The 23,738-nt window shown below is 40.1% G+C and overlaps 1 protein-coding gene across 2 annotated transcripts in view; it reads left to right on the top strand.

Annotated features, from left to right (window-relative positions):
* Positions 1 to 23,738, top strand: part of PRORP (protein only RNase P catalytic subunit) — a 123,526-nt gene that overhangs the window by 4,882 nt on the left and 94,906 nt on the right. The gene's annotated exons all lie outside the window — the stretch shown is intronic.

Genomic DNA, 23,738 nt, shown 5'->3' with positions numbered 1-23,738 from the left:
ACATTTATTAAATGATCCTAAGAGCTTTATATTCATTATCTTATATCTTATTTAACCCTTACACTACCCTATAAGATACTATCTTATTTCTGTATTACGGATAGAGTGATTGAGACTTCGGGAGGTTAAATATACCCTAGGACACTCCACTAATAAAATCAAGGTCAGACCGACCCCAAAACTTCTGCCTTTATACTCTGCTGCCTCTCATTGAATGAAAATTCAATTCGTAGTTCTGTATGTACTTGACAGCTGACTGGCTGTACAGCTCTTAATGCCTTAGGAATTTCTGCCAGCTAAAATGATTTCAACAAATTTCCTTTCTCTCATCCAATATCTGCTGAACACTTAATGTTTATCTTTGGAAGCAGGCATTAAGATAGATTCAGGGTTGTGTAAATCATGCTGTTTGCTACCAAAGACTTTACATTTCTTTTGTGGGCTAATTGAACATTCTTCCCATCCTCCAACTTTTTATTTAATAAAATTTTCAACCTAAAGAAAAAGTTAAAAAATAGCACAACGGACACCTACATACTCTTTGTCAGAGTAACCAGTTATTATTCCACATATGCTTTCTGTCTCTATTTGTCTTTTTTTTTTTTGCGGTACGCGGGCCTCTCACTGTTGTGGCCTCTCCTGTTGCGGTGCACAGGCTCTGGACACACAAGCTCAGCGGCCTTGGCTCACGGGCCCAGCCGCTCCGTGGCATGTGGGATCTTCCCGGACCGGGGCACGAACCCGTGTCCCCTGCATCGGCAGGCGGATTCTGAACCACTGCGCCACCAGGGAAGTCCTCTATATGTGTTTTTATGAACCATTTAAAAGTGAGTTGGTAGACATGTTACCTTAAATATCTCAGCATGTATCTTCTTTTTTTGTTTGTTTTTGGCCGTGCCGCTCACCTTGCGAGATCTCAGTTTCCCGACCAGGGATTGAACCCGGGCCACAGCAGTGAAAGCCTGGAGTCCTAACTACTGGACCACCAGGGAACTCCCTGTGTCTAAGAATAAGAACATTCTATGTAATTAAATGCTATTATCACATTTAAGACCCTTCACATTAATTCATTGTCATTTAATAAAAACTGCATATTCAAAATTTCCCAGTTGTTCCTCCAAAATGTATTTTATAACTTTTTTCTTCTGACCCAGGACTGAATCAAGATTCACTCATTGCTTTTGGTTGTTATATCTCTCTAAATCCAGAGCAGCGCCTCCCCCGCAACCCCGCCTTTTTTTGTTTTTATGACATTGATTTTTTTTGAAAAGTCTGGGTGGTTTGTCTTGTTCAGGGCTTCTCAAACTTTGTACCTCAGAGTCCCTTGAGGATCTGTTTAAAATGCAAATTATGACTCACTTGTCCAGAGTGGGGTCTGAGATTCTATATTTCGAACAAGCTCCCAGGTGATGGGATTCTGGTCTTTGGACCACTTTTGACTAGCAAGACTGTGGACTAATTGTCTGATGGCTTTCTCTTCATTAATTCAGTGTAAAAGCTTTTGGGGTATGTTACACAGGCAATGCTGTGTGCTTCTTACTGCATCACAGCAGTCACATAATACCAGGTTGCTCTCTGTTGCTGATGCTAAGTTTCATCACTCGATTAAGAGGGTGACTGCCAGATGTCTCCACTGTAAAGGTGCATTTTTTTCCTTTATAATTTCCCTTTGTAATTTTTTAATTAAAAATTAAGTAATCTGTGGAGTAATACTTCAAGACTATGCAGATATCCTGTCACCCATTAACTCTTCACCCAGTGTTTTTCACATGACGGAGATGAGCTCTGCCTTCGGAATGGTGCAAAGTGATGATTTTCTAGTTCTTTTTTTTTTTTTTTTAAGATGAACTGTGTTAGACTCCATTACCGTCATTATTCTTTTTGATGCTCAAATTGTCCCAAATTTGGCCTGTGGGAACCCCTGCCAAGCCAGCTTCTGTGTGTCTTTGATATCCTCCTAGCAAACCCGCCCCCCAATCAGTTTTTGAGCATCTCTGTGCTCTCTGGCGCAAGATGTCCCAGGTTTTCACCTTGAATTGCTCCTGCCCCAGTCATGGAATCACTAGTTGAATACTTTTGTTTAAGACTCTTAATGGCTAAACATTGCCATAATTTCTTCTTAATGATTCCTTCTGACTATAATTCTAGACTAATAGAAGGAAGATTTGTTAGTTTTCTCTGCTGACAAAGATTTAGAACCCAGAGCAAACCTTCTCCTCGGAGAATGTTATACTGCAGGAGGAGTTTCAGGCTCCAGACTGGTGAGAATAACAAAGAGTAGTCATACATTTAATTAACCATAATTCACAAAGCAACTGAATATATTCACAGAAGGATTGGGACATTTTATGACAAGGGAAATTGTCTCCTTTTCTCTTTCCAGGTGTTCTCCCCTTTCCTCGCTGCAGCTCTCCAATTCTGTATCCCATTTTTTTGTCATCTGCCTTTCACCTTTAAGCTATTGATTTAACATAATAACATTGCGACCATTTATGGAATGATTACCCTATTGTCAGGCACTTCTAGGCCTGTTACACTCACAGCACTCAACAATCTTGCAAGGATATCACCAATTTGAAGATGGGGAAGCTCAGGATGAGAACCATATCCGTGGTTAACAGGCAGTGAAAGAAGGCTTATGGCTGGATTGGTTCAGGGTTTAGCTTTGGTAATATTGGTGAAGCAGAAGGGGCAGAGATGGATCCAGAGCATTTCTGGTAGATTGAATTAGAACCAACTCTTTTTGGGACTAGAGGAAACAAATTAAGAATAGTGGATAAGTTAAGTGTGTAGGTACAGAAAAGAGTTTTTCTCTGAAGAGCCGGAGAATTTTCAAATTGGTCATTTGAAAGTGAGAGAATGTTTGATAGTCTGAGAGAGCTTAAGGACAATTTTAAGCCTTGGAAGTTTGGATTATTTGTGGGAGAACTGAGGAGAGTATCTCTGGGTGGTGCTGAAGTCCCAACAACTACACTTGTAAGGGCATTGATCTGTGAGCCATTTTCAGCAGTCCCGGGCCATCTAGGTAGAGAGAAGGCAGCTGGATGGGATGGGATGAGATTTTGCTAGGGTGGTACTGTCGAGGGAAAAGGGAAGACAGGAGTTGAGGGTGTAGGTGAGAGGGTGGCTTAATTAACGGACCATGAGATCAAGGTTAGTAGAAGGAAGTAAAGATGGGTAGGAGCTCACAGATTAGGAGACAAGGGAGATAAAAGTGGACCGGAATCTCAGTGAGGTTGGAGAGCAAGCATAAAGGGAGTGAGAGTGATTAGTGTCTATTAGCGATTCGATTTGAGAGACTGAGGGCTCTGGAGTGGTGACAAAATCCAGAGTATGAGAGTTAAGCAGATGAAGAAACTGAGAGCCTAAATTGCTAGGTGGTCATCCACAGAGCTAATTAGAGTGTCCATATGATAATTTTTAAAAATAATAACTGCAACCACATTATGGAATGCTCACCAACTGCCAGGCTGGTGATGAAGTCTGTGAGTCCGGTGCCAAATTCTTAATAACCGTACAGATGCCTGGGACAACACAAGGTGATAGCAAAGAGGAGTCAGCAAACTATGGCCCACAGACCAAGTCCACCCTTCCACTTTTTTTTTTTTTAATATTTGTTTATTGATTTATTTTGGCTGTGCTGGGCCTTAGCTGCGGCATGTGGGATCTTTGTTGCAACATGCGGGATCTTTTAGTTGCAGCATGCGGACTTCTTAGTTGTGGCATATGGGCTCTTAGTTGTGGTGTGCATGCAGGATCTAGTTCACTGACCAGGGATCGAACCCAGGCCCCCTGCATTGGGAGTGTGGAGTCTTACCTGCTGGACCACCAGGGAAGTCCCTCTACCAATTGTTTTTGTAAATAAAGTTTTATTGGAACACAGCTACAGTCACTCATTTATATTCGGGCATACCTCGTTTTATTGCACTTTGCTTTATTGCGTTTTTTTAAGAAATTGAAGGTTTGTGGCAGCAATGCGTCGAGCAAGTCTATCGGCGCCATTTTTCCAACAGCATTTGCTCACTTTGTGTCTCTGACACATTTTGGTAATTCATGCAATATTTCAAACTTTTTCATTATTATTGTATTTGTTATGGTCATTCATGATCAGTGGTCTTAAATGTTACTATTGCAAAAAGATGATGACTCACTGAAGGCTTAGATGATGGTTAGGATTTTTTAACTAAGGTATGTACATTTTTTAAAGATATAATGCTATTGCACACTTAATAGACTACAGTATAATGTAAACATAACTTTTAAAACAATTTTTATTGGAGTATAGTTGATATACAATGTTGTGTTACTTTTTGCTGTACAGCAAAGTGAATCAGTTATACATATACATATATCCACTCTTTTTTAGATTCTTTCCCCATATAGGTCATCACAGAGTATTGTTTTTTGTTTTGTTTTTTTTCTTTTTGACCACACTGCGCAGCATGTGGGATCTTAGTTTCCCGACCAGGAATCGAACCCATGCCCCCTGCAGTGGAGCGTGGAGTCTTAACTACTGGACTGCCTGGGAAGTCCCATTACAGAGTATTGAGTAGAGTTCGCTGTGCTATATAGTAGGTCCTTATTAGTTATCTATTTTATATATAGTAGTGTATATATGTCGATTCCAATCTCCCAATTTATCCCTCTCTCCTTTCCCCCCTGGTAACCATAAGATTGTTTTCTACATCTGTAACTCTATTTCTGTTTTGTAAATAAGTTCATTTGTACCATTTTTTTAGATTCCACAAACATAACTTTTTACATGCACTGGGAAACCAAAAAATTTGTATGACTCTCTTTATTGTGATATTTGCTTTATTGTGGTGGTCTGGAACTGAACCAAACATGTATGCCTGTCTTGTCTGTGGCTTCTTTTGCCCCTCAGAGTTGGGTAGGTACAAAAGAGACCATGGGCCTGCGAAACCTAAACTATTTACCATCTGGCCCTTTACAGAAAACAATTTGCTGACCCCTGGTATATATAAGCCTCAGTTGCGGTGGAGAAGTAACAACTTTGAAGGCGCAGTGGGGACTAGGAAAAGGTCTCTCCTTTCCCCTCAGTCCTATAGCATGCTTTGAGAGAATGAGCAGATACCACTTCAGAACTAAGTAAGGGGACTTCCCTGGTGGTCCAGTGGTAAATAATCTGCCTTACAATGCAGGGGATGCAGATTTGATCCCTGATCAGGGAACTAAGATCCCACATGCTGGGGGGCAACTAAGCTCGCATGCCTCAACTAGAGAGCTTGCATGCCGCAAACTACAGAGCCCACACGCTCTGGAACTTGCACGCCACAACTACAGAGCCCATGCGGTCCTGGAGCCTGCGTACCACAACCAGAGAGAGAAAACCCGCATGCCACAACTAGAGAGGAGCCCACACACACGCCGCAACGGAAGATCCCTCATGGCTCAAGGAAGATCCTGTGTGCCGCAACTAAGATGTGACGCAGTCAAAAATAAATAAAATAAATAAATAATAAATAAATCTTAAAAAAAAAAAAAAACTAAGTAAGGAGTCATTGATGATCTTAGGAACAGCAGTGTCAATAGTACACCGAGGGCCAAAGCCAGCCAGGTTATAACAACTGAGTGAACGCACATTGAGGTTAAACTCTCCTTTTGAGAAGTTTAGATGAAAACAGGAGGAAGGCAATGGGATAGTGGTGACTAGAGTTTGGTAGAGGTCAAGGGATGGTTTAGGGAGATGGGAGAGATGTGCATGTTCATAAGGTGAAGAAAGGGTTGTCAGTAAAGATAAAAATGTTGAATAAGCAGGACAAGTAGTAGAGAATGCATTACTGATGAGCAAGGTTCAAAAGTAGGAGGGGTTGCCAAAAAGCACAGATGGGGAGGTTAGAAATGAAAGAAACCTCTCTGAGACTAGAAAAGAAAGAAGATGGGTGTGGATACAGATATATAGCTGGGAGGCAAGAAGGCTGAGGGTAATGACATGTACTATGTTCAGTGGGATGCAAGGTGAGAGATGGGCATCAGTGGAGGACTAGAGAGTGAAGAAGGCTTGGGATGGTGCTTGAGAGGAATGGCAGAGATGCTAACTCGAGCAGAAGGATGTGGCAGGGAGTGGGGTGCTGAGACTTGAATCATTGAAGTTGTAGGCATCGCTCTCCATAAATACGTGGTTTAATATTTTTCCAACAGAGTATGGCTCACCCAGAGTAGTAGTGAAGACAAAATGTAGCATTGGTTCAGATTTTGGGTTTTGTTGGTTAGATGTGGCAATGTAATAGGGAGCAACGGAAGGTAGTTCTGATAGAATAGTTAACACAATCACCATGGGGCCCAAACTAGATAGGGAAGGAAATAAGGCCAGAGAGCACTTGTCTGGGAGGGCTCGGGCTCGTAGTCTCACTGTGGAGTAAAGGAGAAGGTACAGTGACAATAAAGGAATGAAAACTGGAAGGCTGAGGTCAGAGAGCAGGTGACTAAAAATTTGAGACTAAGATTTCAGAGGACAAGCCATTCTGGGCCCTGTCCAGATCCAGGGTAGGGCTCTCAGGGTGTGGCATGTGCCCCAGGGTAAGGTTCAGCTCCAGAGTGTCATTTCCCACAAATTTTTCATCTTGTGTGGTTTTTTTTGCTTACTATGTGTTAATTTGCTAGGGTGGCCATAACAAAATACCACAGACGGAGTGGTTTAACCAACAGAAATTTACTTTTGCACAGTTCCAAGAATCAAAGTATAGGCAGATTTGGTTTCTCCTGAGGTTTTTTTTCTCTCCTTGACTTGCAGATGGCCCCCCTCTTGGTTTGTCCTCACAAAGACTTCCCCTGTGCTCAGGCATCTACAGGTGTCTCTTTGTGTGTCCAAATTTCTTTTTCACATGAGAACACCAGTCAGATTGGATTAGGGCCCATCCTTATAATCTCATTTTACCTTAATCACCTCTTTAAAGGCCTTATCTTCAAATACAGTCACATTGAGAGGTACTAAGGGTTAGAACTTCAACATACAAATTCTGAGGAGGCCACAGTTCAGTCTATAACACCATTCATTGCAAATATGTATTAAAACTATATTGTGTTCAGCATTTTAAGTTATTTTGTACTGGGAACAAACAGCTGGAACTTCTTTCAATATTACTTTTTAAAGCTTGTTTATAATTTGGGAATGTGAGGTATAAACCAAGGAGTAAGTACTAATCCATGTTGAGTTTGTCTACTTAAGAAAAATGTATGATTTCAACTCACCTCCATAAGCATCTAAAAAGAGCATTATCAAAATTGTTTCAGGCTTATATGTTTTTACCAAGTAGTACGCTTTTGTTCAAAACAAAATAAATGAGATGGTACCCTTTAATGAAATGGTTCTCAGCCTCAGCTGCTTGTTATAATAGTTCAGGGGATGTTTAAAAATTACTGATGCTCAGACCCCACCCCCTAGAGATTTTGGGTTAAGTGTACAGTTCAGTGGTATTAAATACATTCACATTATTGTGCAGCCGTCACCACCATCCATCCCCATAACTCTTTTCATCTTGTAAAACTGAAACTCTATTAAACAGTAACTCCTCATTCTCCCCTCCTCCCATCCTCTGGCAACCACCATTGTACTTTCTGTCATTATGGTTTTGACTACAAGTACCTCGTGTAAGTGGAATCATACAGTATTTGTCTTTTTGCCTGACTTATTTCATTTAGCATAAGGTCCTCCAGGGTCATCCATGTTGTAGCGTATTACAGAATTCCCTTCCTTTTTAAGACTGAATAATATTCCATAGTATGCTTATACCACATTTTGTGTATCCATTCTTCCATCAGTGGACGCTTGGGTTGCTTCCACATTTTAGCTATTGTGAATAATGCTGTTATGAACATGGGTCTTTGAGACCCTGCTTGCAATTCTTTTGGATATATACTGAGAAGTGGAATTGCTGAATCATATGCTACATCTATTTTTAATATTCTGAGGAACCTCCATACTGTGTTCCACAGTCGCTGTATTATTTTACATTCACACCAATAGTGGGCAAGGGTTCCAATTTCTCCACATCCTTGCTAACACTAGCTGTTTTTCGTTTCTTTTTGGTAGTAGCTATCCTAATGGGTGTGAGGTGGTGTCTTATTGTAGTTTTGCTTTGCATTTCTCTAATGATTAGTGATGTTGAGCATCTTTTCGTGTACTTATTGGCCATTTGGCTGTCTTTGGAGAAATGTCCATTCAAGTCCTTTGCCCATTTCTGAATGGGGCTTGGGGTTTTTGTTGTTGAGTTTTCTCTATATTTCGATGTTTTTCCCTATATATGATTTGCAAATATTTTCTCCCATGCTGTGGGTTGCCTTTTTATTCTGTTAATAGTGTCTTTTGATGCACAAAATGTTTTAAATTATCATGAAGTCCAATTTGTTTATTTTTTCTTTTGTTTCCTATGCGTTTGGCATCATATCTAAGAAAATCATTGCCAAATCCAATGTTGTGAAGCTTTTGTTCTGTTTTTGTCTCTCAGAGTTTAATTGTTTTAGATCTTACATTTAGGTCCTGGCTCCACTTTGAGTTAATCTTTGTATATGGTATTAGGTAAGGGTCAAACTTCATTTTTTTGTGAGTAGATATCCAGTTTTCTCAGCACCATTTGTTGAAAAGACTGCCCTTTCCCAATTGAATGGTCTTGGCACTCTTGTTAAAAGTCATTTTTAACATATATGAGAGGGTCTGGATTTATTTCTGTTTCATTGGTCTGTATGTCTTTTTATGCCAATACCACACTGTTTTAATTACTGTAGCTTGATAGTAAGTTTTGAACTCATTAAGCGTGGCTCCTCCAGTTTTGTTTTTGATTTTCCAGGATTGTTTTGGCTATTCAGGGTCCCTTGAGATTCCATTTGAATTTTGGGATGGGTTTTTCTATTTCTGCCACACACACACACAAAAAGTAATTGGGATTTTGATAGAGATTGTATTGATTCTGTAGATTGCTTTGGGTAATGTTGACATTTTAACAGTATTGAGTCTTCTGATTCATGAACATGGGATTTATTTCCATTTATTTACTTTCAGCAGTGTTTTGTAGTTTTCATTGTACAGGTTTTTCACCTCCTTGGTTAAGTTTATTCCTAGGTATTCTTTTTGATGCTATTATAAATAGAACTGCTTCTGTAATTTTCTTTTCAGATTGTTCATTATTAGTCTATAGAAATGCAACTGATTTTTGTGTGTTGACTCTATATCCTGCTACTTTGCTAAATTGATTTATTACTTCTGGCTGTGTGTGTGTGTGTGTGTGTGTACTTTTATGGTTTTCTCTATATAAGATCATATCATCTGCAAACAAGGACAATTTTACTTATTTTCCAATTTGGATGCCTTTTGTTATTTTTTTTTTCCCCTTGCTTAACTGCTCTGGCTAGAACTTCCATTACTGTGTTAAGTAGAAGTGGTACAAGGGGGCATCCTTGCCTTGGTCCTGATCTAGTCCTGAGGAAAAGCTTTCAGTCTTTCACCATTGAGTATGATGTTGGCTGTCGGTTTTTATATATGGCTTTTATGTTGAGTTAGTTTCCTTCTATTCCTAGTTTTTCAAGTATTTTTTGTTTTTCTGTTTGCTTTTTTAATGAGTGTCAAATGTTGTTAAATGCTTTTTCTGCATTATTTGAGATGATCATGTGTTGTTTTCCTTTGTTCTATATATGTGGTGTATTATATTGATCAATTTTCATATATTGAACATCCTTGCATTCCAGGAATAAAGCCCACTTGGTCATGGTGAATAGTCCTTTTAATATGCTGCTGAATTTTGCTTGCTAGTATTTCGTTGAAGACTTTTACATCAGTATTTATAGTTTTCCTTTCTTGTAGTTTAAAGACACTTTAGTATCAAGTTAACGCTGGCCTCGAAGAATGAGTTGAGAAGTGTTCCCTCCTCTTTAATTTTTTGGAAAAGTTTAAGAAGGATTGGTATTTGTTCTTCTTTAAACGTTGAGTAGAATTCACCTGTGAACCATCAGGTCCAGGACTTCTTTTTGTTGGGAGATTTTAAAATTACCGATTCCCTCTCCTTACTAGTTATAGGTATATTCAAATTTTCTTTTTCTTGATGATTATACCTCTTTGTCTGCATCTCTGTGATCAGAAGCAGCAGTCTGCAATCAGAGCACAAATCCCCAATATTTGGAGGACAGGGTCCTTTTGACCACCCTGGCTCCCATAAGCTGTGAGCAGACTGCTTCAGGAACATGTGTACAGCTGCCTGCCACGTGGCTTGGGATGAGAGGTGGATAGCTATTGCTGTTCTAAGCGCTAAAACTGATTAAATTAACCACTGTTCATCATTTAAGTCTTCCCCTGGAAGTTGCAAGCCTTCAACAGACTTCAGAGTTGCAAATTGTTACAAGATCAGACAGATTCTGTCAGTGCACTGTTGTCTAGTCTGTCTAGGGAGATTGATTCCTGGTGCCATCTTCCCCTCAAATTGATGTGTTTTGACACATGTATACGCCTGTGGAACTGTCAGTGCTGTCAAGATAATGAATATATCTATCAACGTCAAAAGTTTCCTGCCACTTTATAATGACTCCCTCTTGTACCCACATACCACTCACTCTTGCCACCTCAGATAAACACCATGGGAATCATATAATATATAGTCTTTTTTTGTCTGACTTCTTTAATTCATAATTGTTTTGAGAATTCACTTATGTTTTGTGTCTCATTCATTCATTCATTTTTATTGCTGAGTAGTATTCCATTGTGTGGCTATATCCCAGTTGTAAATTCATTCACCTGTTAATGGATGTTTGGGTTATTTCCAGTTCAGGGCTATTACAAATAAAGCTAATAACATTTTGTACAAGTCTTTGTACTTTTTTTGTTTGTTTGTTTTTGCTGTACGCGGGCCTCTTACTGTTGTGGCCTCTCCCGTTGCGGAGCACAGGCTCCGGACGCACAGGCTCAGCAGCCATGGCTCACGGGCCCAGCCGCTCCACGGCATGTGGGATCTTCCCGGACCGGGGCACGAACCCGTGTCCTCTGCATCAGCAGGCGGACTCTCAACCACTGCGCCACCAGGGAAGCCCTGTACTTTGTGCTTTTGTATTTGTTTCCTAGGGCTGCTGTAACAAAGTACTTCAGCCTGGGTGGCTTAAAATGACAGACATTTATTCTCTCACAGTTCTGGAGGCTAGAAGTCTGAAATCAGGGTGTTGGCAGGACTGGTCTCCTTCTGATGACTCTGGGGAGATTCTTCCCTTTTCCTAGCTTCAGAAACTCCCAGCTTCTGGCAGTGCTTGGTGTTTCTTGGCTTTTAACTGCATCACTCCACTCCTCCTCCTCTTCCCTATGTGTCATCTCTTCTTATAAGGACATCAGCCGTTTGATTTAGGGCCCACTCTATCCCAGTATGACCTCATCTTAACTAATAACATTTGTGAAGATCCCCTTTTGGATAAGGTCACATTCCAGGTAGACATGAATTTTAGAGGGGACACTATTTAACCCACTACGACTTTTCTTTCTGTTGGTTACACATCTAGGAGTGGAATGGCCGTGTCTTATGGTAGGTATGTGTGTGGCTTTTTAAGAAGCTGCCAAACTGTTTTCCAAAGTGGTTGTCCCATTTTACATTTCTACCAGTAGTGTGAGGGGGTTATAGTTGCTCCACATCCTGGCCAGCACTTAACATTAAGGTCAGTCTCTTCACTTATAGCCATTCTAATGGATGTGAAGTGGTATCTCATTGTGGTCTTAATGTACATTTTCCTAATAACTAACAATGTTGAGCATCTTTTCATGTACTGAATTGCTGTCCATATATCTTCTTTGGTGAGGTGGTGTTTAGATCTTTCGCCTATTTAAAAAATTTGGTTGTTTTCTTATTATTGAGTTGTAAGAGTGACTCTAGGTACAAGTCCAGTGTCAGATATATCTTTTGCAAATATTTTGTCTCAGTCTGGCTTGCCTTTCATTTTCACAAAATAGAGATTCTGATTTAATTGCTCTGGTTTGGGGCCCAGGCATCAGGGCTTTCAAAAACTCCCAGTTGATTTTAAAGTGCAGTGGGGTCAGAACCACTGCTTCTAGTATGAGATTTTGAAGAACCCTAATGTGTGTATGACAGCTTCTTTTCTTTTTTTTTTTTTAGATGTTGGGATAGGAGTTTATTAATTAATTAATTATTTCTGTGTTGGGTCTTCGTTTCTGTGCGAGGGCTTTCTCTAGTTGCGGCAAGGGGGGGGCCACTCTTCATCGCGGTGCGTGGGCCTCTCACTATCGCGGCCTCTCTTGTTGCGGAGCACACGCTCCAGACGTGCAGGCTCAGTAGCTGTGGCTCACGGGCCCAGTTGCTCCGCGGCATGTGGGATCCTCCCGGACCAGGGCTCGAACCCGTGTCCCCAGCATTGGCAGGAGGATTCTCAACCACTGCACCACCAGGGAAGCCCTGACAGCTTCTTTTCTACAGGATAATTTTGGGTGAAAACCTTAGTCATAGGTAAGCTGTTAGTTTTTCTGTTTTAAAACCTTAATTTACTGTGCTTAGACATCACGACCAGCAGATGGCAATAGTGTAACATGTAAAAGATTATTCTAGGTTGTAGCCAGGTCAGTCAGGTTAAAGGATTTGATGAGCTTCTTTATCTTTCTTAAACTGAAAGATATCTGTGTAATTTTTGTTTGTCAAGTTAGTTATAGTAGATAAAGAGGGGAGCTGTATATGTAAATTTTAAGTAAGTGAAGCAGAACTGCAAATATCTGTGTACTACTGATTCAACTACATGAAACTCATTGACATCAATGAAGATAAAAAAGGTGAATTTGGAGCTATGTGGACAGTGTTAGTTTAATATCAGTAAGATTTTTTTCCCTCTCATTTTCCTTCATTCTAACAATAACATTAAATTACAGCCTTTTTTTTCATATTCAGCTGTTCAGGTATGAATTTGTCCTTATTTAATCTTCTTGTTAGGGAAAATTTGAAACATATGCAAAAGTAGAGAGACTAGAATAACAAAATCCTAGCTCAATGATTATTTACTCACGGCCACTCTTATTTCATTTATACTCCCACTGTTCCTCCCTTGCCACTCAGATAATTGTAAAGCAAATCTGAGCTTAATCATTTGTCCTATAAATTGTAAATTCATTTTTAAGCAACTTTCTATCTCTTATCTTAAGAAATACTCCTTTGTAGAGTGATATTTTTCTTATAGAGTAGGAAATCCTTTAGAACAGCAATTCTCAAACGTTTTGGTCCTAAGACCCTTTTACATTCTTAACATTAAGGACTCCTGAGAGCTTTTGTTCATGTGGGATTGTACCGTTTGATAATTACTGGATTAGAAATTAAAACTGAGAAACTTGAAAAAATATATATATATTTTAAATTAATTAATTAATTTATTTTTGGTTGCGTTGGGTCTTTGTTGCTGCGTGCTGGCTTTCTCTAGTTGTCATGAGTAGGGGCTACTCTTCGTTGCGGTGCGTGGGCTTCTCATTGCGGTGGCTCCTCCTGCTGCAGAGCACGGGCTCCAGGCACGCGGACTTCAGTAGTTGTGGTGCATGGGCTCAGTAGTTGTGGCTCTTGGGCTCTAGAGCACAGGCTCAATAGTTGTGGCGCACAAGCTTAATTGCTCCGCGACATGTGGGATCCTCCCAGACCAGGGCTCGAACCCGTGTCCCCTGCAGTGGCAGGTGGATTCTTAACCACTGTGCCCCCAGGGAAGCCCTAAACATATTTTTAATTTAAAATAACAATATAAAAACTATTACGTGTGAACATAAGTAATATCTTTTCTCAATAATAATTCTGTCATCTAAACAAAAGCAGTATGTGAGAAGAGAGGCATTGTCTTACATATTTGTAAATCTTTTTAATTATCTGGCTCAATAGAAGACAGCTGAATTTTTATATCGGCTTCTGTATTCAGTCTGTTGTGATTTGTTATTTTGGTGGAAGCATATGAAGAAAATGGAGGCTCATAGAGATAGGTAGTCTAAAAGGGTGAAAGTATTTCATTGGCATTTCCAGATAATTGTTGTTATTCTTCTCTGATATTATACCAAATCTCTACTGCACACTTGTGAGCAAATGAGCATGAAAAAGGCAGAATATCTTAGTATTATTATAAAAATAGTTTTTAACCTTACAGATCCCTTGAAAAAGTCTTAAAGATGCCCAGGGGTCCTTACACCAGAGTTGAAGAAACACTGCTCTAGAAATACTCTGCTTTAGATGTAGTTTCCTTTTTCCTTCTATTTGAAAAGTTTAAGTAAAATTACTTTCCTCAATTTTATTATACAAACATATTAACAAAGGAAGTTAAAACAAAACAAAAACAATCTTACTACTCAGCATATCTTGTATTTAGTTTCTTTTATCCTCTTTAGTTCTTATTCCATCATCTTTCAGTTTCCAAAATGGAAAATAATATTAATTAAAAAAATTTTTCCGTTGAAATAGACAACTGAAAAGAAAGAAATAGTAGCCCACCACGGTCCTCTCATTTTGAACTTTTAGTGGAGCTCTTTTTTTGGGTAACTTTTTTTTTTTTCTTTTTTGGTGCTGTGACTTGGATTTTTGGGTAACTTCTAATGAAACTTTAATCATAATAGCAGTCCCCCATAATCCTGTGATTTAGAACTTCTTAAATAAGACTTTAATGACTTGGGATTCTGTTTTCTAGAAAAGAAATTGGAGGAAGGCAAATTGCCTGTAGTACATTTAATTGAGTTTTTAGGGTTAAGTTTAAATCAAACCATTTGTTCTGCTTGATAATATCTCTTCAGTTAATTGACAAAAGGGAGGCCTTCTGGTGTTTCTCTTAACTACAGATTTAAGACAGCACATGTGACCCAAATGAAATGTCAGTATAAAAACTGATCTAATGTAGGTTTTTTGTTTTGTTTTTTTTAATTTGAGAGTGGCAGCTGCAAACTATGAAAGATGTGAACCAGCTGAGCTCTTCATCACAATCTTCAGAACCTTCCACTCTCATCTTCTGTGGGTTTGAAGACTCGGTTATCTCTAAGATGCATATGAGGTTTTCCCCCAGATTTAAAAAAAAAAATGTTGAGTGGTAAATGGCAAACTTTGGGGATTTGGTAGTTTAAAAAAACTGAGAAATTTAATGATTTGCAAAGTATAGTTTTAAAACCATGTGTTTTGAAGTCTGTTTATAAAAAGCCCATTAATGGATAAATGGTCCTCAACTTGCGAACATTTTACCTAGTACATAATTAATCACTAATGCTCTTCCCTACTTCCTCTTCTTCAGCTCCACAATTAAAAACTAGAAAACAGGCATGTGATCACTGGATCATCCAGGTGTATTGGTGCAAGAATTGTGGCCAAAAATGTGAAACTTCTAGAAAAATCAGTGATTTCAGAAGCCCAGGAAGGGTAAAAATGTGAAAAGAGAAGCAGGCTGACTCCTTGCAGTGGCCTTCTTAACATCAAACATTTCCATTTCTTCGTCCTTCATTTGCTCTAAGACAGCACTTGCTGAAATTCTACCACTTGGGATCCAATCATTTTTATGAGAATTACCTTGAAGCAGTGCATTTCCTCCTGATAGCTGGATGAGTTCTGTTTTACAAGGGAAGAAGAATTGTGTGTGGGTGTGGTTGGTTGCTGCTGTTTTAGATTTGGGTGGGTGATTTTTAGACATGGAGAACATTTACTGGGGGCAGCTCTGGAGAGGATGCTCGAGTGGGAGGTCTCATGTAGATGACAGTGCTGGAGGCAGAGGGACAGAAGCACCTTTAGTTGAGGAAGTTTGAACAGGGGAGGAGTGTGCGAAGAGAAACTTATTTTTTTCTTAGGCCAAGGGCAAGAAAGCCTGGTCTTTTTTACCCTGTGAGCTTTTCTCCCTCAGATCCAGGCTACTACTATTATTATTATTTATTATTATTATTATTTTTTTTTTTGCGGTACTTGGTCCTCTCACTGCTGTGGCCTCTCCCGTTGCGGAGCACAGGCTCTTGACGCGCAGGCTCAGTGGCCATGGCTCACGGGCCTAGCCGCTCCGTGGAATGTGGGATCTTCCCGGACCGGGGCACGAACCCACGTCCTCTGCATTGGCAGGCAGATTCCCAACCACTGTGCCACCAGGGAAGCCCTATTATTTTTTAAAATAAATTTATTTATTTAGTTTTGGCTGCGTTGGGTCTTCATTGCTGCGCGCGGGCTTTCTCTAGTTGTGGTGAGCGGGGGCTTCTCTTCGTTGTGGTGTGTGGTCTTCTCATTGCAGTGGCTTCTCTTGTTTTGGAGCTCAGGTTCTAGGCCTGCGGGCTTCAGTAGTTGCAGCATGTGAGCTCAGTAGTTGTGGCTCACGGGCTCTAGAGCGCAGGCTCAGTAGTTGTGGCGCATAGGCTTAGCTGCTTCGCAGCATGTGGGATCTTCCCTGACCAGGGATCGAACCCTCGTCACCTGCATTGGCAGGTGGATTCTTAACCACTGCGCCACCAGGAAAGTCCAAGGCTACTACTATTATTGTTATATTGTAGCCCCATGATATAGTTTGTCACAGAAACCAAGTCATTTTTTATAAATTTGTATTTATGGGAAAAAGTATTTTGAGTTCTAAGTAACCATTTTGTAAGTGATATATATATTTTTTTGCTTGGAAAATGCTTCCTCAGATTTCTCATTTAGTTTTCTTTTACTGTTGACTAAAGGTATCAATTTTTATTGCCTTTTCATTTGTTCTTCCTAGAGAATAGAATAGTATGAATAAGACAGAAGATTAGAAACGATAGCACATAGGTACTGAAGGCTGACAGCTTACTTCTGAGGGAAGAGAAAACTACCAATGTGAAAGAGCAGCTGCTGAGATGTTGAGAATAATGACAAAGGCCTCCTCCATTCTCTACAGCACCAGACTCCTGATCTTTATACAGATGCCCCTCTTGCATTCTTTCTTATCTCAGTAAATAGAACTTTCTTCTTCTGGTTATTCAGATATCAAAAATGGCAGTCAACCTTGACTCCCCTCTTTCCTTCATACCCCACCGCCAATCTACCAGAAAATCCTGTTGATTTACTTCAGGATATATCTGAACACTTCTCATCAACTTTACTACTACCGCTTTGTGATCCAAGGCACCATAATTTCTAGACAAGACAACTTCAGTAGCCTCCTAACTGTTGTCCCTGTTTCCCAGCACCCTGCTGTCAGCCAGAGTGATCCTTTTCAGTGCATGTCAGATCACGTCACTCCCTTGCTTAAAACTCTCCAGTAGCTTTCCAGCTCAGACTGAAACACAGAATCTTTACAGTGACCTGTAAGGCCCTTCACAATCCTACCCCTGTTAGCCTCTTGGATCGTACTGTGTTCAGCCATACCGGACTCCTTGGTGTTTCTTGGTCCTACCAGATATGCTCATGCCTCAGGACCTTTGCACTAGCTATTTCCTTTCCTCCAGATATCTGTGTGATTATTCGTCTACCTGCTTCAGCTCGTTTCTTAAATATTGCCTTCTTAGAATGGTTCTTCCTGACCACCCTATTTAAAATTGCATGTATACCCTCACCCAAGCACTCTCCGTTTTCTGTCCCTGATTTACTTTTCTCCATAGCACTTACCACCATCTGGCATACTGTATATTTTATATGCTTTTATTATCTTTTCTCCATATTAGAATAGAAGCTCCATGAGAGTAGGAATTTTTGTTCCCTGCAGTATTCCTATAATTTAGAACAGTGCTTGGCATAAAATGCTCAATTTGTTCAATTAATGAATAATAGTTGCCACTTATTAAATGCTTGCTATGTGTCAGGCAGTGTGCTAGGGTCTTTGTTATTTCTGATCCTGTTGTTAATCCTACAAGGAAGGCAGAATCTCTTTTTTGCTAGGCCTCAGAGAGGTTAAGTGGCTTTGTCGAGCCAAATTGGTTAGTAGCAGAGCTAAGATTAGAACCCAAGTCTGTCTGTCTCCAAAATCTGAGTTCTTTTCCCTATTAAACTTCCCTATGTTCATAATGAAATACTGGGTCCCTAAGAAATTTAGTAAGATATCATTTAGTGTTCTTTCTTCATTTGATAAAGTATGCAGTGCATTTCTAACAACAGTTTCCATTTTGGATTATCTTCACTTTAAAAGATTAAAATGAAATAAAATTAGATGTCTAAAGGAACATGCCTTAGTTATCTGGAATGTTTACTTGTATGTAAAACACATTATTCCTCCAAAGTATAAGGTAGAAGGGAGTATACTTGTATTCTTGAAGAAGTCTAAGAGATCTTTTCAAATATTAATTCTGCTTAATTTGTTTTAATGCTTTTTTTTCTAAAGCAAACATTTATATAAGGCTTATTATATGCTAGTCACTACTATAAGTACCTTACAACTATTAACTCATTTAACATCATCTTTATAGTAACCATGGGAAAGTTGCTTCATGACTCTTGTTCTGACTGTTGCCAGGCAACCTAGTTATGTGTTAAGAAAAGTCAGGTAAGGTCATCTTTTCCTAATGGGGGCAGAGATGAGGGCAGAGCCCTGAAGACAGTGCAGGGTAGAAGAGGAGACTGTGATTTAGGTGACTTAAAGTGCAGAATCTGTATCTAGCACAATGTCAGTCTGGAAAGGAGGAAAGGGACATCAAATCATTGCTGACGTTTTGATAGTATGAAGCTGTTTAGACTACCTCACTGCCTTTCCTTAATATCTTTTTTAAAATTAATTTTTATTGGAGTATAGTTGATTTACAATGTTGTGTTAGTTTCTGCTGTACAGCAGTGAATCAGTGATACATATACGTATAATCACTCTTTTTTGGATTCTATTCCCATATAAGTCATCACAGAGTATAAGTTGGTAGGTCTCAAGCAGAGCCCATGACACCTCCTTATTATCCAGCACTACTTGTTAGCTATAGGTTGAAGCTTAGCAAGTGGTTCTTCTCCCTCAGGGTTTCAAGAAATAGGAAATAGAAGAGTTAAGAATTTGGTACATGAAAATATCAAACTTGAATCTGATCACCATCTAAAGCCAACTACTAATTTACAGGAAATATATGGGACATATCCAATATTATACCTCAGAGATACAATCATCAAATCCAAGCTAGGAAACTATAAGATAAACAACCTAGTTTTTCCCAATAAATCAATAGCAAGCAGAGAGAAAGAGAGCAAGAGAGAGGGAGAGCAAGAGGGAAAAGACCTATAGATCAAAAGCAATTTATGATTCATCAATCATTTGCAGTGTATGGACTGTCGTGGGCCATTAATTCCTCATCTGAACAGTCAAAGAAATCTGAACATCAGTTGTTGGAGATGTTAAGAAATAATTGTTGGGACTTCCCTGGTGGCGCAGTGGTTAAGGATCTGCCTTCCAATGCAGGGGACGTGGGTTCAATCCCTGGTCAGGAACTAGACCCCACATGCACGCTACAACTAAGAGTTCTCATGTCGCAACTAAGGAGCCTGCTGGCTGCAACTAAGGAGCCCGCCTGCTGCATCTAAGACCTGACACAACCAAAAATAAATTTTAAAAAAAAAGAAGACAAATTGTTGGGGTTTTTTAGTTGTAATAATGCCAGTGAGTTGTGGGGCTTTTTTTTGGCCGTGTTGGGTCTTCATTGCTGCGTGTGGGTTTTCTCTAGTTATGGTGAGTGGGGGCTACTCTTCATTGCGGTGCGTGGGGTGGGCTCCTCATTGCGGTGGCTTCTCGTTGTGGAGCACAGGCTCTAGGCACATGGGCTTCAGTAGTTGCAACACTCGGGCTCAGAAGTTGTGGCACGTGGGCCCTAGAATGCACAGGCTTCAGTAGTTGTGGCATGTGGGCTCAATAGTTATGGCTCATGAGCTCTAGATCGCAGGCTCAGTAGTTGTGGCTCATGGGCTTGGTTGCTCCACGGCATATGGGATCTTCCCGGACCAGGGATCGAACCCATGTCACCTGCATTGGCAGGTAGATTCTTAACCACTGTGCCACCAGGGAAGTCCCGAGTTGTGTTTTAAAACTCTGTATTTCAGGGAATTCCCTGGCAGTCCAGTGGTTAGGACTTGGCTGTTTCACTGCTGAGGGCCAGGGTTCAATCCCTGGTCGGGGAGCTAAGATCCCACAAGCCGTGTGGTGCGGCCAAAAAAAAAAACCCCAAAACCATAAATATTTGAGAGCTACACACTGAAATATTTATGGGTGAAGTGATGTGATGGGTGAGATATGCTTCAAAAATAACTGGGAAATGGAGGATGGAGTAGGTGGGGTTACATATGAAACAAGATTGGCCATGAATTGATGAAGTTAATTTATGGATTCATCGAGATTTATTATTATATTATTCTGTCTACTTTTGTATATTTTGAAATTTCCATTGTAAAAATCTTTAAAAAAAACTGACATGTTAAATAAATGCTTATATGCTTTCAGAATAGACGTTGTGAAGAGGGAGATTATAAAATAATGCATCCTTAGTGAATTTCATGCAGAGGCAACATCTTCCTGTAATATTTTTCCCCATACTCATTATAAAAGGTGAAAGTAGTTTAGAAATGTAACCATAGAAAGTGAAAGTCCATTTCTTTAGTCAAGTAGTATTTTAAAAAGACTGAAAATTGTCATGTCATTTGCACATGGTAGCATATTTCTGTTTCCATTTATGAAATGTGTGAGAGATGAAATTTAGATCAGAGCTGGAGAGAGATTTCCTACTGAACCACATTGTTTTTGCTTTGCAAAAGGGCTATTAATATTTGTTCTGGAGTTTTAAAAAAATCCTGTACATGTTATTCCATTATGTAGTGAAAACTATAGCTAAAGTGGCAATCTGGAATGCTCCAGTGTGCATCTACCCCAGCCATTAGTGCAGACAGCAGCTCCTGATTGATTCTGGGTGGTTAGGCCTTCCATGAAGGGAAATTTGAACCTGAGAGCTTATACATCCTCAGCAGTGCTAACTGGGAGATCTGGAGGAAGGGGATTTCCACTCTTTGTTAATAAGCTCTCCAGGCACATTTCCTCTTTGTTTTTTGCATTTTCCTCAGCTGTGCAGCAGCTGCAGGGAAGTAAAATGTGATTTCCTGCACTGAGGAATGCTGGCTTTTCTTTTGGAGACTTATAATTGAAAGAGTGGAATGTGTATGGATTGAGCTACCTACACAGATGATTTCAACACTAGTTTTTTTTTTTAACAAATTTATTTATTTATTTATTTTTGGCTGCGCTGGATCTTTGTTGCTGTGCGCGGGCTTTCTCTGGTTGCGGTGAGCGGGGGCTATTCTTTGTTGTGGTGCACGGGCTTCTCACTGCGGTGGCTTCTCTTGTTGCGGAGAACGGGCTCGCAGAGCACGGGCTCTGGGTGCACGGGCTCAGTAGTTGTGGCTTGTGGGACTCCAGAGTGCAGGCTCAGTAGTTGAGACGCATGGGCTTAGTTGCTCCACGGCATGTGGGATCTTCCTGCGCCAGGGCTTGAACCCATGTCCCCTGCATTGGCAGGTGGAGTCTTAACCACTGTGCCACCAGGGAAGCCCCTAAACACTAGTTTTAAAAAAAATGGCTCCCTGCATTTGTGCCAGTGGTAGATTTGCTCAGATGATTTGAATTAGCAGATAAACCGAGGCTTCTTCAAAGGCAGGCATCCCTCTTGATGGACCATTGTTGTAATTAGCAATGTGATTCTTTGCAAGCTGACTGAAAAATGAAGAATGGCAAAATTACATTATGCTATATTAATAAAAATACTGTATTTTCTTGGCAGATTTATGCCATATAAATGCTTATGTTTTGGGTTGACCTGATTATTTAACCTGTAAAATTCTCCAAAATGAGGAAAGTGAGCAGAAGGTATTTTTCAGGGAAATGAGATAAGGCCTCATCAGGTATGTGCCCACATGCATTGTCACTGGGAAATGAAAAGAACTTAGTAAATGCTCAGGAGCTATTAAACATTAGGTGAAAGATGAAAGGCCTTATTATAAGTTAATACCTTTTCTGCAGTCGTTGTCAATATCTCATGACCTAATAACTGTGATTCATTTTTTCAAAATATATTTGGGGGCTTGCACTACATTTAAAGATGGGCCAGACCTTTGGAGATAAAGTAGTTGAAGTGACCTCTTCCCAGGTTGCTCACTATTGTGTGGATGGTACAAGGTTTCTGGGCCTGCAGAGAAACACCATATGATTATTAGAAAGCAAGGACTGATTATTATTATTTTTTTTTTTTGCGGTACGCGGGCCTCTCACTGTTGTGGCCTCTCCCGTTGCGGAGCACAGGCTCCGGATGCGCAGGCTCAGCAGCCATGGCTCACGGGCCCAGCCGCTCCGCGGCATGTGGGATCTTCTCGGACCGGGGCACAAACCCGTGTCCCCTGCATCGGCAGGCGGAATCTCAACCACTGCGCCACCAGGGAAGCCCCATCACAGACCTTTTATACTTAGGCTGACACCACTGTTCACAAAGATTTATGCCACAATCTTTGTGCCTCTTTTATGAATATTGGGCTTTCCTGGACTCCACATCCTCTCCTCACCAGAGGAAACCCATTTTCCTGCAGTGAGGGCGTATATTTTTCTCCTGGAAGAGGACCCAGAGCCTTTATGAGTGACTCTGATGGGATTTCTTCCTCAGCTTTAGTTCCTTCTTATCCAAGTGACTCCCAGATTATTTTCTGCTTGTGAGACATTTCTATGTGAATATGCCATTATGAATTTAAATTCAATGTGTCAGAGATCAAATTCTTCATAAATGCTTCTTTCCTAGCCTCTGATCACACACTGTTGAGTTTCTTTTTGTGACTTCCCCTTTGCCACCCAGACTGAGGAGATTAAAACTGATTTTGACTCCTCTCATATCCTTAACCTTGTGTCAAATCTGTTAATAACCCTACTGTGCGGCACTTCTCATATCTGCTTCTGCTGCTCCATTTCCACTACTTCTATCTTGTCTAGGCCTTGTAGCATCTAAACCTCAATGTCTGTGTTACCTCCTAACTGGTTTTCTTGTGTCTATACTCTTCCTTCCATCTTTTTTTTTTTTTAATACTCTTGCTAAATCATTCTTTTTAAAACACTGGTTTAATCATATTATTCCCTTGCCCAAAAAACTTCTGCAGTTTTCCATTCCTACCCTGAAAGTAACTCCTCCACAGTTTTGCTACAACCTACTTTTCAAGCCTCATCTCTTACTACTGTTCTTTACAAACGCAGGCTTCAGCCGGAGCTGGCTACTCACTGGCTCTGGACTGCATTGCTGTTTTCTTCCTCTGCTTTTTCCGTTCATGTAAAATGTACAGGAGTACATTCCTGTCCCTCTTTGAGGAACAGGACACCCTACTTTGTACTCTCCACAGTGTTTGGCATCCAGTAGGTGTGCAATAACTATTATTTATATATTAAATCATCCAAGGTTTATATTTCTTATGTGATATTTACTATTTATTTAATTATACCTTTTAATCATTACAATAACTTTGAAGGAAGGAGTATTTTATATACGTTACAGAGAGGAAACTGAGGCTCAGAGAAGTTCATTAACTCACCAAAGCCACACAGTTTAAGTCACGAAGCCAGGATTCAAACCCCGATCTTTGGATTCAGTTACACATGCTGTTTACGCTATACCAACAATTCTACTTCCTTTTTAGTCTGGTGTATGTCTTTTGAGGGTGGAAGAGTGCTTAATACTTAATACTCACTTGCTTAATTAATGGCAGCACAAGAAAAGGTGTGCAGACATGAATTAGCAGTAATTGCTAGCAGGAATAATGAAACACATGCAAACTGTGTCAGATTTCACAGGAAAATAGAATTTCCCTTAATCTCGTTTATTACTGGTG

The sequence above is a fragment of the Phocoena phocoena genome, chromosome 2 (assembly GCF_963924675.1).
Source record: "Phocoena phocoena chromosome 2, mPhoPho1.1, whole genome shotgun sequence".
Classification (NCBI taxonomy): domain Eukaryota; kingdom Metazoa; phylum Chordata; class Mammalia; order Artiodactyla; family Phocoenidae; genus Phocoena; species Phocoena phocoena.
This window is presented reverse-complemented; position numbering and strand designations above follow the sequence as displayed.